Genomic DNA, 18,672 nt, shown 5'->3' with positions numbered 1-18,672 from the left:
CCATTAGGATGGATAAAGGATTGCATTTAGCCATGCCAAACCTGTTCAACAATTCACTAATGTACTTCTTTTGAGAGAGGAATATATACTTTGGATGTTGAGTCACTTCAATGCCCAAATGTGTCATCTCAAATTCTTTCTTCAACTCTTTAATTTATGGATGCAATATAGTTTTTATTGTTCCCTTTTATCAACAGATCATCTACATATACCACAAGATAGACACCAATTTTGGCAACTTTCTTGAGAAGCAGAGATGTATCATCAAGATTAAAGTGTTTAAAATCTAAGTTCTGAAGATGCTCAATCATATTTGATACGAGGCCGACAATGCTTGTTTTAGCCCATATAAGGACTTGATGAGTCTGCATACTTTTTGTTCTTGTCCCTTCACAACAAAACCTATTGGCTGAGACGTGAGGACATTTTCTTTCAAGCCTCCATTCAATAAAGTAGTATTGACATCCATTTGATGAACTTTCCATCAATTCTGAGTTTCCAAGGAAAAAAGAGTGCAAATGGTGGCCTAGTTTGTTGTGGGGGCAAAAGTCTCTTCATAGGCAACACATTCTTTTTGTGCAAATTCTTTTGCCACAAGCCTTGATTTGTACTTGTCAAGTGAGCCATCTGATTTGTACTTGTTCTTGTAGATGCACTTGCAGCCAATTGATAACGAGCTAGCCATTTGGGAGTGTTGATTTTTCAAGTTCAATATATTATACAAGCACAAATTTCTGAAAATTCTGATAATTACTTCTAATGATATAGTTTTTCTTTTATCAATTCCAATTTATCATTAAGCAGTTACACTTCGGAAATTAAACCATAAACCATAAGGACAGTAGAGATCACAATGCATAAAAGAGAACACAAGATTTACTTGGGGAAAACCCACTTAGGAGGAAAACCCAACAACCTTTTCTTAGAGAAATTCTTCGGTTCAACAAGAGGTACATCTAATACGTCAACTAGGCCAACAAGCTAATGGTCAAACTTGGTCTCCAGCCCTCAAGTAAAGTCAAACCAAGTCAAACTTTTGCTCTTCAAGATTTCAGCCTTCTCAGAGCTGCCTATAATTTGGCCTGCCCAAAATATGTTGCCCAAAATTTCGGCCTTCCCAAAAAACTGCTCAGAAATTCAATCTATCCAGAAATTGCTGCCTAGAAATGTCACACATGTGAGTTCTTGGAGAGAGAGGTGCAAGCTAGAGAGAGATCTTCGTCCTTCTATTAGTCCTTCTTCTTCTTCTTGTCCTTCGCTTGGATGTCCAAAACTTGTCTACTTGTGATGAGATCAAATGGTACCTTTATGGAGGAGGTTGACCGTCGAATGCTTTTATATAGAGGTCTGCCTGTCTAGAATGGTCTCTTCACTGGGCTGAATTGACTCAAGGGAGGGTCGACTTGACTTTCTTGGAGCCAATAATTCAAATTTCAAATTTTGAAAATTTCTCTTTTAAATCCGACATGAAGAACATGTCTTACATAAATTCTTTCAAGGTCTAAATAATCAAAATGACATGAAGAACATGTATTACAAATTCTTTCTACATTGCAAGAGAACAAATATAATTATGAAGACAAACCATAGCTACAAAAATTCAACATTCCCTCTTAGCTAAGGAGGTATTCATAATGACTAGACACATGTTCTGTGAACAAATTTCTCTAAGAAAAAGTTATAACAAATCATCATCAATCAACTACTATAATTCTAGCCAAATAAATTTGACACATGGTAGGATAATAACATCAACAAACTACCATAATTCTGGTCAAGCATCTGTGACACATGGTAGATCAACAATATCAACAAGTTTCCATAATTCTAGTCGGTACTCTTGACACATGGCACATCATTAGCATCAACTAGTCACGATAATCTGGTCTACTGGACACATGGTATACAGACTAGTCTTGGTTCAACATCATTCCAATTGGTACCTGGCACATGGTGAATCCCCAAAGGCCACACTCTAACTGAGTAATTCTGGATCCGATGCTAATGATATTGATGATGGAATGATCACACTCTATTAGAGTAATTCTGGGCCTCTAGGACCATTCTTCCTAGTTTTGGCCATACATGACACAGGAAGATTGTTAGTCCTCTACCAAAACATTCCCCCTAATTTTGGTCAAAGAACTTGACAGAGGGATAATTTCCCTAACATTGGTCATAGTACTTGACACAAGGAGAATGTCACTGCATGATGCTATCTCATCAGTACTATGTTTCAATGAGAGAGGCATTAGAGAACTTTTGACATCTAAAATGGGCCTTCTAAGAACAATGTACAACCAAAATAAACTTTATAAGAACCAATAGGATTCAAGATGATTATGTCAACCATGGAGGATGATTCACCATTTTTCGGGTAAAAAGATTAAAAAATAATAAAACTATCTTTTCAACTTATATTTTAAACTTATCTCCCTAAGGTTTTACTCAAATTTCGAACGAGAGTATTCATTGGATGCAAAATTTAATTCCTCATCTAGGAGTACCCATATTTCATACTTTCGATGGACCTTGCTACACGAAAAATGAGAAATACATGAAAAACGTGATACATGAAAAACATTTTTCATGTATTTCTCATTTTTTTTGTAGTAAGGTCCATCAAAAGTATGAAACATGGGTACTCCTTGGATGAGAAATCAAATTCATCATCCAATGAGTGTTCTTGCTTGAAATCTGAGTAAACCCATAGGGAGATAAGTTGAAAATATGAGTTGGAATAGTAGTTTTTTCTTTTTTCCCTCTAAAATGTGATGATGTAATCTAATCTTGTTTTATTATTTCCACGATTATTTTATAATTTCCTTAGAAGGTCCATTTTAGACCTCAAAATTTCCCTAATGCATTCTCCACAAGTCCAAGCTTGTCTCTGAAGTATACAAACTTCGCACGGGACAATGGCTTCATCAAAATATCTGCAATCTGCTCATCAGTGGAGACATATTGGAGCTTCACTGCTCCCTTTTGCACCATGTCACAGATGAAGTGGTACTTGATATTGATGTGCTTTGATCTATCATGGAACACTGGATTCTCTATCAGCTTCACACAACTTTGATTATCATAATAAATCATGGTCGGCTCAAGCACATGCTCGAATGGTCCCGCGAGTAACTTCTGAAGCCACACTGCTTCACAACTCACCAAGTTAGTTGCAATATATTCTGTCTCGATAGTATTTACTATTGAGTGCAATAGATGTTTGCTTCCTGCTCATCCACGAAATCATAGCAGAGCCCAAACTAAAGCGACCTCCAAAAGTACTCTTTCTGTCTTCAGCGCTCCTTGCCCATTTTACATCGGTATATCCCTGCAGTGGTATATCACCATTTGAGACATATCTCAAACCATAGTCCATCGTACCATGCAAGTATCTCAATATGTGCTTTTTTGGTATCCAATGATTGTGTCTCAGTTCCACTTGGAACTGGCTCAACGTGTTGATTGCAAAGCAGATGTCTGGCCTGGTATTAACTAAATACATTAGTGAACCAATCAACTTAAGGTACATTGATGAATCTACCAAATCAGATTCGATGTCTCTCAACTTTCTCAAGTTTGTAACCATGTGAGTCGACATTGATTTACAATCCATCATACCAAACTTCTGCAGGATCTTGATAATATATTTTCCTTGACCAAGAAAGATTTCGCTAGGCTTTTTCCATACTTCTAGCCCCAAATAATAGTGCATCAAACCAAGATCCTTCATATCAAATTCAAAATCTAGCTCCCTCTTACACTGAATAATCAGATGCTCCATACTCGTTAGAAATAAGTCATCGACATATAATAATAGAATCATAGGTTCATTCTTCTTGACTTTGAAGTACAAGTTTGGATCAACATCACTTTTGGAGAAGCCAAGTCTCGTTAGATAATTGTCAGTTGGTGTATACCAGGTTCTTGATGCTTGCTCAAGTCCATACTAGGCTTTCTTCAACCTGCAATCTTCAGACTCTCTACCATGGACCTCAAAACCTTGAGGTTGCTCTAAGTACACTTCTTCAATCACACCATTAAGAAAAGCAACCTTTACATCCCTTTGATGTAAATTCCAACCTAGTAGTGTACTTGGTAACCAGAGAAAAAGTCTCATCATAGTCTTCTCCCTCTTTCTGGGGAAAGCCTCTAGCCACAAATCTCGCCTTGTATTTGTCAATGCTTTCATCCACTGCATGTTTGATTTGGAAATAAGGTCTAGGCACAATTTCCCATAAATCATTCTTCATAATGATTGGTATTCTTCCAACATCACATCCTTCCAAACTTGCTGGCAGGTTACTTCTTCATGTGGAAGATTCTGCATCAATAAGATTAGTCATTAATGCTACATAGCCAGAATACCTCTTTGGCCTCTTGCTTTCCCTGAAGCAGCCATGTGGTGTTGCATGTCCTTCGACTTGCTGCAAAGTGGATCTTAACCAAGCTGGCCTTTTCTTGATTTCAGGACAACAACCGGGTCCATTGGTTTGCTTGGCCCTTCTAGCTCTTCTTAATGATCAACGAGATGTTCAGAAGGATTTGATGGACCAAATCCTTCCTTAGGAGCTTCATGTTTTTTGTTCTCATTAGACTCCACTTCTTTAGGCTTCCAATAAGCCACGTTCTGATCAAAAGCTATATCCTTGCTAACTTCAAATTGTTTTTGTCCTGGAATATATATTCTATATGCCTTTGATGATTCACTATAACCAACGAATATTCCTTTCTTTCTTGAAGGCTCTAACTTCCTTCTCTTATCTTTAGGAACATGAATATAAACAGGACAACCAAATATTCTTAAATGACCAACTTGGGGTTTTTGTCCGGTGAATGCTTCTTTAGGAGTCTTGTCTTCCAAGATTCAATGAGGACTTCTATTTTGAATGTAGACAAGGGCCTTGATGCTTCACTCCATAGAAACATAGGGAGATCTTGGTCATACACCATTGCTTTGACAAATTCTTCAATGGTTCTATTCTTTCTTTCAACAACTCCATTTTGTTGTAGATTGTAAGGGACTATCAGTTCCCTCTTAATTCCAACTTCTTTGCAAAAGGCAACAGGCTCCTTGGAGGTAGATTCTCCTCCATTATTAGATCTCAAGATCTTGATCTTCTTTCTCTTCCAAGTGTTCGACTTTGGCTTTGAATTCATGGAATTTGTCAACAAGTTCATCTTTCGTCTTCATGAAGTAGATCAACGTCTTGCAAGAGAAGTCATCAATAAATGTTACATAGTACAAAGAGCCTCCAACAGACTTCACTGGCATAGGACCACATACATTAGAGTGGACTAAGTCCAAAGCTTCTTTGGATCTACTTTCGCTGTTTGGAAAAGGATTTTTGACATTCTCTCTAAGCACACATCCTTTACATACTCCTTCCTTCTCTTCCTGCAAATTTGGAACACCTGAAACCATTTATTTTAAGGCAGGGAAAGCTCTATAATGAAGGTGACCATATCTTCTATGCCAAAGCTCACATGGATTAATATAATTATGTACAAGTGCTTCAGTAGATTGTTTTAGAAGTGTATACAACCTTCCTTCATAAACTCCAATTACTCTAGTAGAATCTATGTTGGAGCCTTGGGCCAAAGAAGAACTTTGCCATCAACAAATGCTACTCTATCTCCTTTATCTTCCAAGCATGAAATAGAAACCAAATTCTTCTTGAAACGTGGTACATACAATATGTTGTTAAGATGAATGCTACCACCTGATTGTAGTTCAATGGATGTCTTTCCAATGCCTTTGATTGGATAACTGTTGTTGTCTCCTAATTCCACCTTTTGTGCTAATCATCTTTCCAACAAACTTGCGAGGTTGTCTTGATCTCCTGTCATGTGCGTTGATGCACCACTATCTACTAACCACAAGTCCTCACTATCTGCAACAAAGCCAGTAAGAGTAAAGAAATAGAATAATCCTTTATTACTTGGATTTTCATTCTTTGGTCTCTTTGGAAGTTCTTCAAAATCTGTTGTAGAGGCATGTTGCTTTTCTTTTCTCTTTCTATCACCTGATCTTTCTAGACAATTTTCTATAGTGACCAAATTCGTAACATTGAAAACATTGAATCTTTGACATGTCTCTCTTTCCTTGAGAGGCAAATCTTCTTTCTTCCAGTCTTCTTCCTACATTTTTTCTTTGAAAACCAAACTTCTTTCTTCCTCCACCTTTCTTGAAACGTGCTACATATGCTTGAGAATCACCTTCATCTCTTTGAATCTTTCCTCTTCATGTGAGCCTTGATTCTTCTTGAGTGCAGTTGGTCCATAGTTCATCAAATTTTGGAGCATCTTTTCTACCACAAACTCCAGCTGCAAAAGCATCCCATGGTTCAGGCAAACCATTGAGTGTTGTAGTTACTAATTCCTTATTAGAAAGTCCTTCATAAATTGCTTGTAGCTGATCTCTTAGTTGATATATCCTCATAAAATATGAAGCTATAGTATCATTCCTAGTCATTTTAACATCGTGAAGTTCATTCTTCAAGCTCATGGCTTGACAAATATTGTTGATAGTGAATAAACTGGTTAGGGCATCATACATTTGCTTTGAAGATTGAAGACTTGAAACATAGTGAATCAAGTGATCCTTGATAGAGTCTATAATGATACTCATGGCTGTGATATCATCCTTTTCAAACTTTGCTTTTTCTTCATATTTTTCTGGGTTGGTGACCTTGCCTACCTAGGAGACCTTTTTTTGCAAGGAGAAGATCAATCCTTGTCTTCCAAGCCCTAAAGTTTGTAGCTCCTTCTAATTTGTTCTCAGCCTTCATGTGGGAACCCATAATCATAGACAAGCAAGTAGATCTAGGGTTTCAAGGGTGATCTCTTACCAAGCTTCTTCAAGAGTGATCTCAACGTTCCTTTTGTTACCAAAGCTCTGAAACCATGTTGATTTTTTCAAGTGCAATATATATCCAAGCACAAGTTTCTGAAAATTCTGATAATTACTTCTAATGATATATTTCTTTTAACAATTCCAATTTATCATTAAGCAATTACACTTCAGAAATTCAACCATAAACCATAAGGAAAGTAGAGATCACAATGCACAAAAGAGAACACAAGATTTACCTTGGGAAAACCCACTTAGGGGAAAAGCCCCAACAACCTTTTCTTAGAGAAATTCTTCAGTTCAACAAGAGATACATCTAATGCTGCTAGTCAACTATGCCAACAAGATAATGGTCAAACTTGGTCTCCAACCCTCAAGTCAAGTCAAACCAAGTCAAACTTATGCTCTTCAAGATTTGGGCCTTCTAAGATCTTCCTAGAATTTCAGCCTGCCCAAAAATTTAGCCTACCCAAACAAAAAGGTCACACGTGCGAATTCTTGGAGAGAGAGATGCGAACTAGAGAGAGAGATCTTCGTCCTTCTTCTTCTTGTCCTTTGCTTGGATGCCCAGAACTTGTCTTCTTGTGAGGAGATTGAATGGTGCCTTTGTGGAGGAGGTTGAATGCCTTTATATGGTGGTATGCATGTCTAGAATGGGTGTGTCTCTTCATTGGGTCGAATTGACTTGAGGGAGGGCCGACTTGACTTTCTTGGAGCCAAAAATTCAAATTTCAATTTCTGGAAATTTCTCTTTTACATCCGAAATGAAGAACATGTCTTACATAATTTTTTCAAGGTCTAAATAATCAAAATGACATGAAGAAACTATCTTAGAAATTCTTATTACATTACAAGAGCAAAAATATAGTTATGAGAACCGACCATAGCTACAAAAATTCAACAGGGAGAACAAAGACAATAAAGCCTATACTTCGATTGTTGCTTCTGTAAGTGAAGAGGTGAGTTGTCATATAGTTTTAATGACAAATTCTTATGCTGCATTGAAGAAGTTGAAAGAGCTATATGACTCACATTCAGAATTGAAAGTTGTTCAATAGATGGTCAAACTCTTCAACCTTGAGTTGAAAGATAGTGACCCTGTTAAATTTGGACAACTAGGTCCAAACTCCATGTTCTGATGCTCAGATTAAGAGGCTAATATTTTTGTTGGATTCCTCTTTCTGAGAGGTGTAAAATCCATATAAAAATAGTCTTAATCCGATGAGCAGAACTTATATTTTGAATTTATTATTTTTAATAAATTATATGTGCAAGGTCAGCCAGTTTTGTAATGTAGGCTCACATGCCCAACAAATGTGTCACACACCCTCATTGATGGATATATATACAGGAAAAGTTGGAGAGAATTTGATCACAACACAACTCACATCTTCCTCTCTCATCCTAAAAAGTACGAGCTACCTGGAGGACGAATTTCAGCCACACGTGGGAAGGACGAAGAGAATTTTTCTGCTGCTAGGGTTTTGCAGAAGTTTGACCAGTGTTGACTTTGGTCAACGCTTGGTCCAAACAAGCTGAAAACTTGTGGGAGGTTCGATTTTTGAAGGCCGTACTACCTGGCACAAAAATCGAGGTCAAAGGGTTGACCGTTTTGCTACTGCGTTGACTTTTAGCTTGCTGCCCCTGCGTTGACTTTTCAGGACAGCGTTGACTTTTGTAGAACTGACTTGGGTTGACTCATCTACTGGTTGGAGGGTTGTTGTGACACATGCTGGGCTGGCTGACCAAAGGAGACTTTGCTGGTTGAAGCATCCTGTTGACCGCCGAAACGAACACATACATTTTTCTTGTTTCTGATTTGTCTTCTGTAAGATCTGCTTATATGTTCTATCTGCATTTTGCTTATCTACTTATATGATTACTGTGAGAAAAGTGAAATTGCTCTTAGCATAGAACATCTACAAAACTTTACAGACCCCTTGGCCCTAGCCTCTAAAGTTAAAGCCATCATGCATGATGTAGATGTTATTGGAGTTAAGATGGACATTTCTCTCACAGCCTTTGTCAAGGCCCTGTATCCTACTGCTCTATCTTGAATCCTTGCAAACTAGTGAGCAACTAAAATCCATTACTTTTGACACCCCGGTGGTGAAGTTTGCAGAATGAGAGAAAGCATTCAGGAAGAGGAAGAGAGCAACTCAGTCCCCTGTAGAAGAAGTGTGCCTTGCTCAGAAAGGGAAGAGTCAGTCACATGATTGTCCTAAAAGAAGTGGCAGCAGAAGAAGATGTGAAAGAAAGAATTTCAGAGGTAGGGGAGTAAACACCATCAAGGAGAATGCTTTAATCTCCACAGCATTCGCTGCAATAGAGATTTACACCTATTACATAATTCTTGGGTTGTCAATAATCCAACTAAATACACATGATTCTTTGGGTTAGATCAATTAGCATTCTAAGAATAGGATTTATCATTAATTTGTAGTGAGTCTATTTCCTTTTTCCTTGATTGTCCATCTATTTTTGGAGTACGAGTTTATTGTCTGTATGTTCTTGAAGTACTTTTGCTTACATATTATAAAATTACTTATTTGGTCAAAAGTTGCCTTAATCTATTTACTTTCTAGTACTGTAATAATTTGCTTTATATTATTATAGCATTCTAATCAACATTGGATGCATTGAAATCATTAAGATAATGACAAACATTGGTGTATTACTGTTGAAAATAAAAATAAAACAATAGTTCAACACGAGGATGGGGTGGCTTATTTCGTGACACAAACAAAGTGTGTTATAATTGAAATAAAAAACAAAACATAGATCACACGGGGATATTCTGATATTAATTTTTTATCGTTGAAAAAAAGCATTGATTACCCATGATTATCATTGGATGCGGGTGGTCCGATCCTTTACAATAACTTCGTTGAAAAAAAGCATTGATTACCCATGATTATCATTGGATGCGGGTGGTCCGATCCTTTACAATAACTACAAATTGATAGGTCGTTGGTTGGCAATGGTTGCTTTTTGGGAGAATGATAGAGGACGAATGGAGTTGGTGGGTTGCCAGCATTTGATCTGTCCCATGACTTTTCTTCCCATCTGTGTTACAGTGTGTTCCTTGGATGGTCTTCTACGGGCTGGAGCATGTACAGCAGATCTGGTTGCTTTCTGTTACAGTGGCAGAGGATCCGTACAGCATTAATTCAGATCTGTAGGTGAGGGTACAGCACGAAATTTGGCTTCCAGCAGTAAGGGCTCATACATGCATGCGCCAGCTTTAGATAGGATAAGGTTATCAATATTCTTAATCTCCAGTCATGCATGTAGGTTATCATTATCCTTAATCTCCAGTCATGCGTGTGCCACAGCTTTAGATAGCATAAAGTTATCATGTCTTTAGTCTCCAGTCAAAGTAGATAGATTGCTGAGTTTAGTTCAGTCGTACTTTTAAGCAATTTATCTATTTTGAAGTTTGACATTTAGCTTCGGCCCAGATACCAAGATAATCTAAAGTCTTTCCTTGGATTGCACTACCTCATCTTCATGTTGATCCATATATCTAGGAAATAGATCTAATTTTGAACACATAAGTGCGTCTTCTTAATTTGTATAAGAAAGGCAGGGGTTTGGATCTGACAAGGATTTTCGGGTTCAGCGGTTGGCCTTTTTACAGGTTTTGACAGTCGGCTATTGAGTTTTGTTATTTGTTTTTTACAGCGTGTTTATAAATTTTAGCATTTATTACTACAAAGAGCTGTTTTGAAGTCTTTAAGTTTCAGCTGTTTAATTTCCAGTAGGACTTCTGTTACAGTGCAGAATCTGTTCACCATGGTTTAGATAACTTTACAACCTACAATTCACCACGATGGCCAGGAACAGAGCCAATCTAAGCATAATAATTTCTCCCACTTTATTCTATTTCAACTTAAGTTCGTTTGTGCGTTTGACTAGTTATCGCATAACCATTGACACTACGATGCCAGGGAAGAAATTCTTCTATCCTAAAATTGACATCTACTTTATCTTTTTTAATCCACACACTGCACATTGGTTGTCTGCTGTCTCGTCACTCTTGACTGCAAGGCATTCGAGGCCCAACTGGCCTAAGCAAGAACATGTCAAAGGTTCCTGTGCAATTACCAGTGTATCAGACTGGAGCATATGTCGATTGAAAATTGTGGATTATCCCAAAAATTGAACGGGCATAAGCAAAGTTGAATGATTGACTTTTCTCATGTTTCATTTGATTTCCCTTCTATTCCGGAATCTGCAATCCATATAAGGATGGCCGTGCATCAGTTTATTTTTACATAAAACTAATTAAATCGAACATGAACTTAATCATAAAACACAGTCCTGCACCTTACTTCTTACGCTTTAGTCATCCCTAGAAACCATATCTGGCCTGCATGTTAGCCAATGCTATATGCAATATCTAAAGATTATTTATGTACGTATCACATCATCTTAGCTTTACAATTGCAAAATAGATCTATTTGTCCTTAATCAAAATGACCGTAAATACAATAAAGGTGTCTAGGCAAGCATACACCTTGACCCAGTGTTTATAATGTTCAAAATTTAAGGGCATTGCTTTTGGAGGATTATCATGATATCTTCAAGGATCCTATTAAAGTCCCATACATCATTTGGTCCAATAACATATTGATCTACTCCTTGTAATATCATTTACTCAAAGGATCTTTTGGATCACACATGTTTATTGGAGAATGAAGGAATTCAACGTCAATTATGTGATTTCTTGTAGAAGGGGGGACATATACGATCATTAGTCATTTCTCCTCGGGAAAGATCCATTACTCTTGTTCCCAAGAAGTATGGCACTAACCATTTTTACATTGATAACTGTGTCCTTAACAATGCTATAATGAAGAATTGGTGTTTATAGACTAGACGTTTTTGACTAGACATTCGAGAGTGGTTCTGACCTCATCGGATTTCATATGGAAAAAGTAGAATTTTAGATCCCACTCAAAATCCAGCAGAGTTGAAAGTTCTTAAGATTTCAAGAATGACGGGATTGCAACATTTCTACTATATTTTATTATGTATGGGGGATTGGAACTAACATTTACTTAAGATCATTAAGCCCTCTATGCACCTCAATGTTGGTGGCACTCACTGTTGAGCTCCACCTAGATGACCCTAGTAAAAATGTACACTTCACTCAACCAAAATCATTGATTAGGATGTTAAGTTTTTTCTCTCTTATTTTAATGTTTAGGGGTTGATTTGATGAGAAGTATCCCAATATAGGCAATGATTTTGATGTTATGTAGCTATTTGTTGTAGCATGATTTTGTTTGGCTTTCGGAGGCCATGTAGACCATCTCTATTAATCTATTTTGTTTTTAGAGATGGCTCACATCGATGTTTTGGTTATATGCAACCTTGCTAATACATGATAAAGTTTTCACATTTGTGTATAGTAATTTGGATTCATATGGATGGACATGAATTATATGCTCTTTCACAGTTTGAATATTTTATGTATTTTTTGGTCGACCAATCTTTTGGTCTGGCTCCAATAACATTGTTGAGGATGTTGTGACGATTTTCCATTAAGAAAACAAAGGGAAATTTGTTGTTTTCATTGTGATGTTTCATCTAATGAAATACATTTATTTTTGTTTTGATATGATTTTGTATCATTCTACTAGATCTCATGACTCAAGGCAAATATCATATTTCAATATCGATATCTGATGTATCACTTAACATTTTATACATCTTATATATTGATTTTATTTTTCATATTTATGTAGCAATGTGTTTGTTTGATGTTTATGTTGTTTTAGAAGTTAAAAAATAGAAAAAATTTATTATTTATGTATTTCTTTTTAAGTTCTATAATTTTCGATATTTTCCTCTATATTGCTAATAATTGAAATTTTGGATTGTTGATGATAACTTGCCGATAATCATCAATATAACTTTGCCTTAAACTGCTTGATATGGATATGATGACATACTTAAAATCCCATTGAAAAGTTGTGTGGAATGTGATTTTTATCATGGCAACGCTTATACTTCTTTAAGGTCTATTGCAAAATTCCATCTTATCTATTCTCGAACATTCTTGATTTTCTTTATGAAGTGCATTGCCTTGTGTCAATCTCTTTCTGTGTTGAGTTAGAAGTGCTTACAATTGATGGAGCCAAAAAGGAAATGCCCATAGGCACTACAGGGTAAAATCCAAATCAATTTCATTTGGGCTACATTGTATCATAGGTACTAGATATGGGCATTGTAAAATTGACCCAAATGTGCACCAAGAAATGATTTTGGGTGTTCTTTGTTGAGTTAGTCCTTATATAAGGAAAATCATCATTGAGAACATGCTAACTGCAATAAACACTATATCATGATTTTGTTTTGTGGTTAGGGTGCATTTGAGATAGATTCCCATGGTTGTAATGGAGTGAGAAATGGTGCAAAGGAGAGGCCAATAGTAATATTTTTGTATGAATGGAGTCTTGTGGGTGTCAAAATGGCTGGTTGACTTGGATGAGTCTTTCACAAATAAGCTTGTCATGCTCATGGTTGACTAGAACACATTATTTTCTAAGGTGAAACAAGTTGTCATATAGATACAATTTTAACGTGTAGGTCCATTTGTGAAGAGTTATATAAATTCATTCAAATACTAGATCTTTATTATAATAATGTTGTATACTAATCTTATGATTGATGTCCATAAGTGTCCAAAATAGTGACTATGGCATTAGTTAGTGGTCATCCCAAATAATCATTGATATAATTAGATAATGTAGTGCATCTATGTTTGATTACCACAGTTGCTACAAATTTGTTGTTCTCTTCATTTTGTGATTAGGTATGATGTGGTTGTATATGTTTGGGAATCATGATTGTCGTTAGACCAAACTTGTATGTGTTAGTCAATGATCACGTTGTCAAAGATAAGGATCCACGAGAGGTGGTTAGTCCATGTCACGAAATACATGGGGAGCTCTGGTTTATCCAATGTCCAACAATCTCCACCTCAACACGAGTTAGGTGTGTATCGAACTTGTGACCTATGCTCTGATACCACTTGTTGGGAATCATGATTGTCGTTAGACCAAAACCCATAGAATATTGTTGGCAGTTCAAATGTCTACCATGGCATAACTTTTGCATAAAAAACAACTAATGCTTTTGGAGGAAGAGTTTCAACATAATTATAGTTGTCATCATATCATTACCTAGTGGACCTTTGTATTGTAAATTCTTGTTGGAAAACAAAGGAATTTGTTGTGAAATGCACAATCTCTCATTTGAGTGACACATATGGTCAATGTTTTCGTCCTTGTGGAACCCCCATTATGCTTTCTCTGATGAAGGATGGCACTTGGAATTTATCCATTGATTACCATTTCCTCAATAAGATTGCAATCAAAATAGGTACCCAATTCTAGCATTAATGACCTTTGAGAGACACCTAAGGGATAATGTACATATGTTTTATACATTACATTTTTTCTTTATAAAAAAAATATTGCACATGAAACACCATCAAACTAGTTCAAGTCACATTTGACAACTTACAATCATCTTTCCTTTTCTTGAGTAGGTGAATTTTCACATGGTTTTGGGTCCTCCTTTACCTTCATAGTTTTTAAGAATATAGCCATCAACGCCAACCTTTGGGGGGTGGTTACTTTCACATTTTTTAAGAATATAGACATCAACACTGACCATTGGGGGGTGGTTTCATGAGAAATATATTTATAATTCCATATGAGGAATATACATGTCATTGCTCAAACTGAACAAGGAGGCTCGAAGCCATTACAACACAAATCATCATGTCACTTGCGGGAATTAAACCTGGGTGGGGAGAATAACATTTATTCTTCCTAACCATCCAAGATAAACCCCTCTCTCTCTCTCTCTATATATATATATATATAGCTTGAGTGGGCCTAATGGTTAAGAGCATGTGTTTCCTTCTAAGAGGTCATAGGTTCAAAACCAGAGGGGGGTAGAGTATGTATGCCTTTGTAGACTTAACAGTCAAATCGTTGTGCGGAGGTGGGTCCCTTGTCCCACAAACAAGGGGGTCTCATACACCAATTTGGTGTCTGGCTTGGCTGTGACCTTATATATATATATATATATATATATATATATATATATATATATATCACAAGACATACCCCAAAATAACCCTCATAAAAACAAATAGAATTATGCATAAGACATACCTCTTTGTTTGTCAATGTAGAGATCACTTAATGAAAACTGGAGAGAGATAGGAAAAATAGTTTTTAAAAATCACATCTATATAAAAACTATTTTTCCTCTCTCCAATTTTCATTAAGTGATATCTACATTGACAAACAAAGAGGTATGTCTTATATATAATTTTATTTGTTTTTGTGAGGGGTTTTTCTTGGGGCATGTCTTGGGCACTATGTTAGGAAATTTGTGTAGTGCAATGGAATTCTTACTTTTTTCTATTTTATTCTTGTTTATTCAAAGATTGTGTTTCTTAGAGTATTAGTTTCTTTGATCATGATACCTTTGGATAGAATTTGCATTTTTTTCTTAATTTTTATTTATTTTTCTCCATGTAAATCTAAATTGGGGTTGGTTTTTTTCTTCAAATACATTTTGTTCTACCCTCAAGCCCATATGTAAGAATGAGATTGCTAGTGCCTTTCTAGACCCAACAACAATTTGCTCTCAAAGAGCCCCAATAGGCAATCTACTCACAAGGAGTTTATATGTCCCAAATGGGATTTGAACCTAGGTGGATAGGATAACATTTTGTATCTTAGAGATGAACTCAATGAACACCATCAAACTAGCTCAACACAAATTTCACAAGATCTTGTTAGCTTACAATGATTATTCCTTTACTCGAGCAGGTGCATATTGATATTGTTCTGGGTCCTCCTTTACCTTCATAGTTTTTAAGAGTATAGCCATCAACACCAAGCTTTGGCGGAGGGTGGTTACCTTAAATTTTTGAAGAATATAGTGATCAACGCAAACCTTTACGAGGGTGGCTACCTTCACAATTTTTAAGAATATATCGATAAATGCCAATCTCTGGGGGATGGTTCCATATATATATATATATATATTGCGTGAGAAATATCTTTATATTCCATATAGGGAATATACATGTAACTGCGTCAATAAAGAGACTTGAAGCTATTATAGTCGATGTGGAAAAAGTTGACATCGGGAATAAATTGGCAAGGTTCCAAAAATTGAAAAAGTCGTTAAAGTTCGGAGAAAATTGAAAAAATCGGCAAAAACTCGGAAAAATTTAAATAGTACAAAATATTTGTTTTTAATTTTTTTTGTAGCTTTTAAGTATCCACAACATCAGATAAATTCATTGCCACATAAATATGAAAAGAAAGCTAGTATATAAGATGTACAAGAAGTCTAATACTACCTCACATATAAATAGTGAATCAAATCCTGAATCCTGACTCTTGACTTAGTCTCAAGAGTCAAAATATCAACAAAAAATGTATTAAATGTATATCATCATCATCATCATCATGATACATATACATGCCATAAACTAATTTGTCACTAAGTTCTTCTTCCTCTTTAACGGGAATAAGGAATAACTTTGCCTTTTCCTCTAGGGGAAGAAGGCCTTGCCCCTAGGGCTTCATATGGACTCTGTCATCCTCTAGAAGCAAAAATAGGAGGTCACCTTTGTCCTCTACTACTGCCCATCCTAGATGGTGTCACCTCCTTCTCCTCCTCCTACTTTGCGTCTTCTTCTTGCTCCTTCTCCTCGTCTACCTTTCTCTCCCTTGCAGTTGCTACCTCCTTCGGGTCCAGTGCTTTTGGATCCACCTCTAACCAATCAGGGACTGAGTCCATGATAGGCCTCTCAATCTCAACCATCCATGCAGTAGTGGTGTCAATATGGTTCAATGAGATGGCTTTCATGTTAGGGGTTTTTTGAAGTTCTCTCACTCACAATTAGAGATTGTAGTAGATGTAGACCATGTCATTGAGGCGTTGGGACAGAAACTGGTAAATCTTCACCTCTTGAGTAGTGACAAACACCTGCTCTATCCACAGACACGAATCACAAAGCTTAGAGTGCAAAATGAGTGTAAAAATGGGCCTTTTCCCAACTTATATGCAACCCAACTCACTCACTGGTTTTGGGACCAACTCTCGATTTTATCGCAAGTTTTACGATTAAATTTAGAATTTTTCATTTTCGAAGAAATCATGAAAAACTCGGTCGATAAAATCAATGAGTTGAAAAAATCACGAGTTCCCCATATTATCGCGATTTTATTGGGACTTTTTTCCACTATGATTACAACATAGCTCATCATGTCACTTAATAAAACTAAACCTGGGTGGGCAGGATAACATTTATTCCTCCCGACTACCCAAGGTAAACTCAACTGACATCTCTCTCTCTATATGTGTGTTGGTGCGCGTGCTATGCTTTGTTTAAGAACTATTTTTGCTATCTCTCGAGTTTTCATTGAGTGATCTCTACATTAATAAACAAAGAGGTATGTCCTAGGCATAATCCTATTGTTTTTTATGAGGGATTTTTCTTGGGGTATGTCTTGTGAACTATGTTAGGAACTCGATGTAGTGCAGTTCAATGCTTCCTTTTTTCTATTTTATTCTTGTTTTCTCATGGATTGTGTTTCCTAGAGTATTAGTTTCTTTGATAATGATACATTTTGATAGGATTTTTTTTTGTTGAAATTTTAAATATTTACTAATTTATTTTTCTCTATGTAAATCTAAATTAGATTTGATTTTTTCCTTCAAATACATTTTGTTCCAACCTCAAGCCCATACGTAAGAATGAGGTTGCTAGTACCTTGCTAGCCCCAACAATGATTTGCTCTTAGAGAGTCCCAATAGACAGTCTACTCACAAAGAGTGTATATGTCACGAGTGGGATTTGAACCAAGGTGGAGAGGATAATATTTTGTTTCTTAGTGATGAACTTAATTGACTTGTTTGTTTGTAAATATCAAAGTTTTTTCTTTATTTTTTGCTATTATGCTCAATATCGTTTTCATATCAATACCATTTTCATGTCAATATCATTACTAAGGTTTGTACCTTGGGGATACTGAAGCAAATATTGCTATATCACCGACATGTTTCCATAAATACTCTCTAAAGATCGGGGATTTGGGTCTTATTGCTACCTTGGGAGATGATCATGGTGAGCACATTATTATTTTTATATAATAGTTCATGGCCCTAGAATTATATGAAGAGGTTGATGGTTATTCTTTTGGAATGTGTTTGCTTAGATGGTTACTATGGAGATTACATACAGTGAGTGCCATAACATTTTTCAAATTTATACGGTGAGTGTTGGTTCAAGGCTTGCGACATTGGAAAATGCTATTGTAAGATTCTTGCCTAGAGTGGTGTCAGGAATCCTTCACTGGACTGAGGCAGATGACCATGTTCGGTAGGTGATTTGGTTGAGACATCGATAAGGCACATTGTGGATGAGCTTGGATATGCTTGGATAGGTAAGACACATTTTAGGGTTGCCTTGGCAAGCACTTAACGAATGAATGCCTTGGCCCATGGCAAGATAGACTTCGAAAAAATGTCTTGGTCCATTGGTGAGATGGAGCAGATAGGCTTAGTTTGTTGTGCTTATGGATAAAGAATGTACTTTATAGACAAAGTATAAGTGATTTGGGCACCCTTGTGGATCAACAGGGCACATTGCGAAGATTCGGGTGCCCATGAGGATAGATAGGGCATATTAGAGAGCTTGGGCACTCCCGTGGATCGACAAAGCACGCTATAGATGAAGTCAAGTTGGATGCACTAAAGAATTTGGCTAGAGG

The 18,672-nt window shown here is 36.5% G+C and overlaps 1 protein-coding gene across 8 annotated transcripts in view; it reads left to right on the top strand.

The window, feature by feature from the left end:
• Positions 1-10,237, top strand: part of LOC149201295 (putative serine/threonine-protein kinase WNK11) — a 37,681-nt gene extending 27,444 nt beyond the window's left edge. For all 8 annotated transcript variants that reach the window (XM_089402917.1, XM_089402916.1, XM_089402914.1 and 5 more), the window contains one exon: positions 9,931-10,237. The gene's annotated coding sequence lies outside the window, so the exon portion shown is untranslated. The remainder of the gene's footprint in view (positions 1-9,930) is intronic.
• Positions 10,238-18,672: the final 8,435 nt, after the last annotated feature.

This window comes from Pinus tabuliformis, chromosome 2_1 (assembly GCF_031772625.1).
Source record: "Pinus tabuliformis cultivar Carrire ecotype Pingquan chromosome 2_1, CPIR1, whole genome shotgun sequence".
In the NCBI taxonomy this organism is placed as follows: domain Eukaryota; kingdom Viridiplantae; phylum Streptophyta; class Pinopsida; order Pinales; family Pinaceae; genus Pinus; species Pinus tabuliformis.
Note: the sequence above shows the minus strand (reverse complement) of the source record. Positions and strands in the feature narration are given on the sequence as shown.